This window comes from Bos grunniens, chromosome 27 (assembly GCF_055505025.1).
Source record: "Bos grunniens cultivar Pamir isolate PY7600 chromosome 27, Bosgru_T2T1.0, whole genome shotgun sequence".
NCBI classification, from domain to species: Eukaryota; Metazoa; Chordata; class Mammalia; order Artiodactyla; family Bovidae; genus Bos; species Bos grunniens.
This window is the reverse complement of record NC_141191.1, coordinates 8,114,567-8,121,592: the sequence shown is the minus strand read 5'-3', so window position 1 is coordinate 8,121,592 and position 7,026 is coordinate 8,114,567.

The following is a 7,026-nucleotide window of genomic DNA, read 5'->3' as shown; positions in this document are numbered from 1 at the left end:
CACTTCCACACTCAAATTAGGCATTGAGTGATTAGAGAATTCTTTCCAAAGCATATTGTTGCGTTTTCATGACCTTAAATGTCTTATTTGTGGTAACTTTCTCCATCCTCTCCTTTCCCTGGAATGAGCTGGATGATTTGTGAACTAAATCAGTTGAATCACTTGACTGGTATAACCCAGTATGAGACAAACTTCCTTTATGAGGCCTGGACCGGAGACCTCCTTCCACATGACATGGTGTGACCTTGAGTTCTGCTGGACAAGGCTTCCATCTAACGAGCCTGTGAGAGCTGGGTGGGTTTTGCATGATGGGGAGGTGGGGTGACTGGTGAGGCACACGGGGCAGTGGTTACAGACCCTGCGGTTAACACCCAGGTGTTCCTGTGACAAGAAGGGTGTGTATATATATATATATATATTTGTTTTTTCTTTTGGCTGTGCTGGGTCTTTGTTGCTGCGTGGGCTTTTCTCTAGTTTTGGAGAGCGCAGGCTACTCTCCAGTTGCAGGGCACATGTTTCTCATTGCAGGGGCTCCTCATTGTGGAGCCCAGGCTCCAGAGCACAGGCTCACGGTGGTGTCTAAGGGGCTTAGTTGCTCCCACACGTGGGATCTTCTCGAACCAGGTTCATCAACAACACTGACATCTTACATCAGAACAGAGAGTGAGAGATATGAGGGGGACGTTTACTATTGGTGTTTAGCTGGGAAAGAAGGGGATACCAGTCAGATGGTGAGACCCCCATATTTCCTCATGGGACTTCCACGAGGCTTCATATAAATGTCTTTTCCTTTTCCAACAGCATTAGGGTGCTCAATTTTGAAAGACCCTGCCATCTTCGGGGTAGAATCTGCCTGAAGCAAGGGACGCCGAGCTGTGAGCCCTTCAGAGGACCCTGCCGGGCATTCACCGTTTGCTGCAATATAAAGCCGAGGTGATGGAGGCAGCCCAGCTGAGGAACCCGGAGAGAGACACTGAGCAAATCTCCTCTTGGGCAAATAAAAGCAGACAGTTCTCACATCTACACAATCCAATGTTATATCATTAGGACTGATGTTGTTTTCCATGGCAGGGTAGGCAGTGGGAGGGAGACAGTTATTACGCTTTAAATTCTTGCCTGGAAAATTCCATGGACAGAGGAACCTGACAGGCTACAGTCCATGGGGTTGCAAAGAGTTCGGCAGGACTGAGCGACTGAACACAAATGTTGCAGCAGTGTTTTCATTGACAGAGCAAATGTGACCCTTAAGCCACTGTGGCCCGAGGCTGGAGTCCTGAGAGAGGTGCGATCATTCGGTGTCTTCCTTGTTCACTTGCCTTGTCCAAGGCGTGGCCCCGTCTGTAGTTTGCTGAGTAGGCCGCCTTTCCATACAGGTGTCACTCTCCTCCCTCTGGGGAGGGAGCAGGCCTTGACAGGACCACAGCTCTGTGCAGTTTACAGAGCAGGTTTAGAGTGGGAGGTTGGAGACAGGATGCAAGGTGCCCAGGAAGCGGGGGACAAAGAGGAAGGACAAGAGACACGAGCATTCTTCCAAAACCTGAACAATCTCACAGGAAACAAAGAGTGTGACTGGCATTGCAGTGGTGTGACGAGGACCAGTTCTATAACTGGGTCCCAATCAGTGATGAGTGGGCTTCCCTGGTGGCTCAGATGGTAAAGAATCGGCCTGCTATGCAGATTTCTGGGTTGGAGAGAACCCCTGGAGGAGGAGACAGCAATCCACTCTAGTATTCTTGCCTAGGAAATCCCATGGACAGAGGAGCCTGGTGGGCTACAGTTCATGGGGTCAGGAAGAGTCAGACACCACTGAGCAACTAACACTTTCACTTGACTTTCAATCATGAATAATTAAAGAAAATTCAGAACAGGTTAGCAGATGAACAACCAGTGTACTGTTTCTGGCTTCTTTGTTTTGCCTCAGGCTTTATTTTATTTTAATTCCTCAGCCAAAGTCACATATTTCAAGCCTCAGCATCATCATAAATTATAATAACTGGTAATGAAAGTCACTGCGTTGTTCTTTATAAAAATTATCCTGCTTATTCTTGCAAGTTTTCCCTTTACAGGGTATTTTAAAATCAACTTAGTCAATATAAAAATATTTTTAAATCCTAATTTCTAGATTATCACTAGTGTATGGAAAGTCATGAGCCAATTTATCATTCTTTTAAAATGTATAATAATTTTCACTTGATTCTAATACTTAATCCTTGAGGAAGGAGACCAGTAGAACATCCTGCAGTAATAAAGAATTCAGTATCTAGAGTCAGATTCCTGATTCCAACTTTAATTTCACCACAGACAAACTCGAACACCACACTGAATATCTCTAGTCTTATTTTTTCCCCATGGATACCATTAGGGATGATATTAGTATTGGTATAATGTAAGACTACTTTACTTCTGGTTGTAGGAAGGCCATCATAATCACCTTCAATACGCTTCACTTGGTGGGTTCTGATTAACTGCATAAATGTAGGATGAGTAATCAGCCATCATCTTGAGATGAGAGGAAAATAAAAGAATTCTTGAGTCAGTCACTCTGAAGACATTTGTTGCAGAAAAATGCTTCATTCAGAATAAGGGGGATCATTTCTTATGAGAAGCCCAAGATTTTCTGGGTGAGAAAAAACTGAAATCTCACACCCAGCTGCTGAGACTTACGTTAGGGAAGGCTCTGCCAAAGCCCGGAGACGGAGGAGAGAAACAGCAGGTTAAGGAAAACCAGGAGGAGGGTGCCTGGATGTCTGTTAGCATCACTGACGCCATCTTGGGCTCGTGCAGCTCCTGCTGTCCTGTTGACCCTGCCCAGAAATGGCCTGTGTGATGAATCACGTCTCTGTCAGCAGGGTCTTGTAGTTAATAGATATTGTTTAATAACCATTAGGACCAGGCAGCCTCTATGCTGTGTTAGTCCCCAAACAATGAGGAATACCTTCCCTGATGTATTCCCATATGACTAGTTACCCTTTCACAAATCTTAGGAAAATAGATTCCTATTTCCAAGCCCCCACCCACATACACCAGGTTAGAACAAAATAGCCCCAGTGGCTCCTCAGAGGGAGCCTTGGAGTCCTGCTCTGTGAGTAAGTAAGGTGCTCCCCCAACCTTGGTAAAAAAATGGACTTATTGATTATACACAGCAGCCACCTCATTTTTTGATCTCAAGATGCCATCTTTGATTCAGGCTTTGGCTAAGGAGCAAAGCCCTTCGACTTTCACTTACCCTGGAACTATGCTGTGTTTTATAGCACAAGAGTCAAGAACATGAGGCTTTATCGGTCATTAGACATGACCATGGCCTGGACAGGGCCCTGAATCAGCAGGGTCGTTCCTAGAGCACAGATAAAGCCCGTTGTCAGATGCAGGGGACCATCTTCTGTACAAACTGAGCCAAGTGACATGCTACAATAGATCTCAGACAACTCTCGGCATCTGAAGAGAAGTGAGTCCTAAACCCTGTGATAGTTTTCCTTCTCGAAGTCCCATTGGGTTAAGTGCAAGAGTGACTATCGGAAAAATAAAAGATTGTATCTTGACTGTACTTGTGCCTGAGTTGAAGTAGCGGGTGGTACTAACTCCGTGAAAGCAAATGGGAAAACGTCATCTGAACTATTCACAGGTTCCCATAGAGTAAGTGCTCCATCAATTTTAATCATTCTTTTAGATTTTTATTTTTTTTGATGTGGACCGTTTTAAAATCTTTATTGAATTTGTTACCCTATTACTTCTGCTTTAAGTTTTGTCTTTCTGACCACAAGGCATGTGGGATCTTGGCTCCCCAATCAAGGTTGGAACTCACATCACCTGCACTGGAAGGGCAAGTCTTAACCACTGGACTGCAAGGGACATCCCATCTATTCATTCTTATTTTTACTGTCATCATCATTGTTGTTCTCTTCTGGTCCTGTATCCATTATGAGCTAACAAAAGAAACCCCTCCAGCTTTGCCTGGAACATTGTTAATCGTTGCTCCTGTTCATGTCACGTGGTTTCGAAGTCCAGCGAATATTTTAGTTAGCACTCAGATCAGAATTGAACACTGTCTTCCACATGCAGTCACCCTGGTTGGACCTATAAAAGAAGCTTTGGGTTGCTTTTTATTCAACCCGCTGAAGTGCTGTTTGTTTTCTCCTTTCCAGGAACTTGTGAGGAGTCTCTTCTGAACCAGCCTTGAAGCTGTCTTACCTCCTCATCTTTGTTGTCTTCTTTTCTCATGTGATCCCGGGAAAATGGTCTCTGGCATTTCCCTGTCATATCTGAGTTCAATTTCGTTTCTCCAACCTGCTCCACTTTCAGAGAGATACCCTGGTGTCCCCAAAGCACCTCAGGGATGCTAATCTGGGAAGAGTAGAAAAGGGAAGTTTCCCAGCCGGGTTTGCAGAAGGCTATCTGGCCTGGAGGCATAGAGAAGAAACCCTGAAATCAATGGGAAAGAATGAAAACAAACCATCATCTGCTTTCCTTAAAGTCTAATATGATGACATAGTCATAACATATATAGTCTCCTTTTTTAAACCTTCCACCTACTGACGTGTATCTGAGCTGAGAGCGGTACCTAAAGTTTACCATTTGCCTCATTCCAGAGGCATTTTGTTCCTGGCTGCAGAGCATGAAAAAAGAGGAAGCTTAGAGGTATTCTTTAGGAGATAATTCATATAGGTAGAACCACGGCATTTTGGGAAAAAACACAGATGTATATTCTGCTCCATATCTTGAGCAAGCGGTGGCAGGGATGAGAAAAGAAGGGGAGGTGGGGGTCTGAGCCCCTGTGTGATTGCTCCCCGCATCACAGAAGTGCTGAATGTCATGGGACAGCTCAGAGGGCAGTAAGATCACTTCGATGTGTGGGAGGAGAGTGGCTGGTATGGCTGAGAGGCGCTGGAGGGTCCCTGAGAGCCATCGCCTCGCCTCCTGCAGGGAGTCTTGTCTTTTTCCGCCAGTTGAGCTTGGTGCCCAGCACCATTCGTCCTCTGTCTCCCCTCACTCACTTCCTAAAATCATCACATCACACCACGTGGTCGCTCAGTCGTGTCCGACTCTTGGTGACCCCATGGTTTGGCCAGGCTCCGCTCTCATGGGGTTCTCCAGGCAAGAATAATGGAGCGGGTAGCCATGCCCTCCTCCATGGGATCTTCCTGGCGCAGGAATCTATCCCAGATCTCCCACATTGCAGGCAGATTCTGGACCACCTGAGCCACCTAATGTAAATACACTCATCTGACCAATCATTTCTTTACTGGGTCTCACTGCCCAGGGCTCCTCGTGCTTCCCAGGGTGTTAGCTCACAAAACCTGACAGATAATGAGCTAAGCGAGCAGGGGCTGGATGGATGCAGTAGCTCCCCCGATGCCCACCCCCAGACCCTGTCCTTTGTCTGCCTCTGGTCAACAAGCTGATCTCTGCTGTGGGCTCACTGGACACAGTCAGCGATTCTGTGGCCTCACAGATGAGTGACCCCAAGTCAGTTTCCCCACTGGGCTAACTTTCAATCAGAGAGAAGAGGGTGTATATTCCCTTCCTCCACTGGGCTCTGAGGGGATGTCCTGGGTAAGAATGAAGACAGAGCCGCAGAACTCCTCATGTGAGATTTTCGGCACAGCGCTAGGACATCGATGGGTCCCAGCAATGGGCAGTCCAGAGGTCAGAGCTCCTGGGTCACAGCTGCCATGATGAAGCCAAGCATGGCATGGTTGGGCATCAGGACAGCCTCCAGGATGTGGAACAGAGCTGCAGGTGTGAGGACCCGTGATGAGCAAGCTCTCTGCTGGAAGCCAAGTGCTAGCACATTCCCTCCAGCCTGTGGGTAGAATGAGCAGTTCAAGAAAGTGGAAACAAGGTTGATGTCCATGAGTGGGCAGAGTGGGGAGTGTGACCGTGCCGCCAGCCCTGGCATTGACCCCACAGGGCGTTGACCCCCCAGGCCAAAGTCAATGAGAGCCAGCCCTCTGACCACTCAACCAGGTCTCCAAAGCTGGTGACCTCTACTAATGACCCAGAGTGGACACGCTGGACTTAGAGGGTCCTTGGGGGGCACTTGCTTATCTCCCCCACCTCCTAAGAGGCAGGAAAAGCAACCTTTTTTTTTTTTTTTTTAATTTACTGGGTCTTTGCTGCTGGGTCTTTGCTGCTGAACCTGAGCTTTCTCTAGCTGCGGTGACTGGGGGCTCCTCTCTAGTTGTGCTCCTCAGGCTTCTCATTGCAGTGGCTTCCCCTGTTGCGGGTCCTGGACTCTACATCGCAGGCTCAGCCATTTGGCACATGGGGTTAGGTACCAAGGCATGTGGGATCTTCCAGGACCAGGGATCAAACCCATGTCCCCTGCACTGGCAGGAGGACTCCCAGCCACTGGACCACCAGAGAAGTCCCAAATCAACCTTAGTCCTGGTTTGGAGCCAGGTTGGCTATTCCTTTTCTCTTTTAGAAGCCTCTCTCCCCTCAGCTGGTGCTCTGATCATTCTAGGTCCTTGGCTTCAGGGTCTTAATGTTTAGATCTTTAATCTTAATTGTAAGACTTATCTGAGAAACCCTGAAAGCAGGGGTATGTTCTTAGCCTGGGAATGGTGAGTGACATTCAGAGTATTGCTGACACTCTTCAACTGCGTGGGACATATGTGTGAGTATGTCCGCAGATTTTAGTAAATATTTTAGGGCTGTGCTACCATCTTGTCTTCAGCGGGATCCCTTGCCAGGAAGATGAAAACACAAACTAACAAAATTTTAATGTGCTGTTTCCAAAAGACATCTGATAACCCCACAATGGCGCATTTCAGAGGGCACAATAACAGGCGGTAAATGTCAGCCCAAGAGAGCTGTTTACACTCTCTGATCCTAGTTTCCAAATTACAGCATAAACTTTCTATTCACAACAAATTTGAAAATCAGCCTTTCTTCTACTGAACAAGCAAGTGTAATAGGAGGGACAAAGTGAGGGAAAAGAGGTGCATAAGACAGAATGCTTTCCTGGCAGTGTATTTTGGGGATTCCTGGTTGAACTGAATTATTTCTTCCCCGGAATAGTGATCT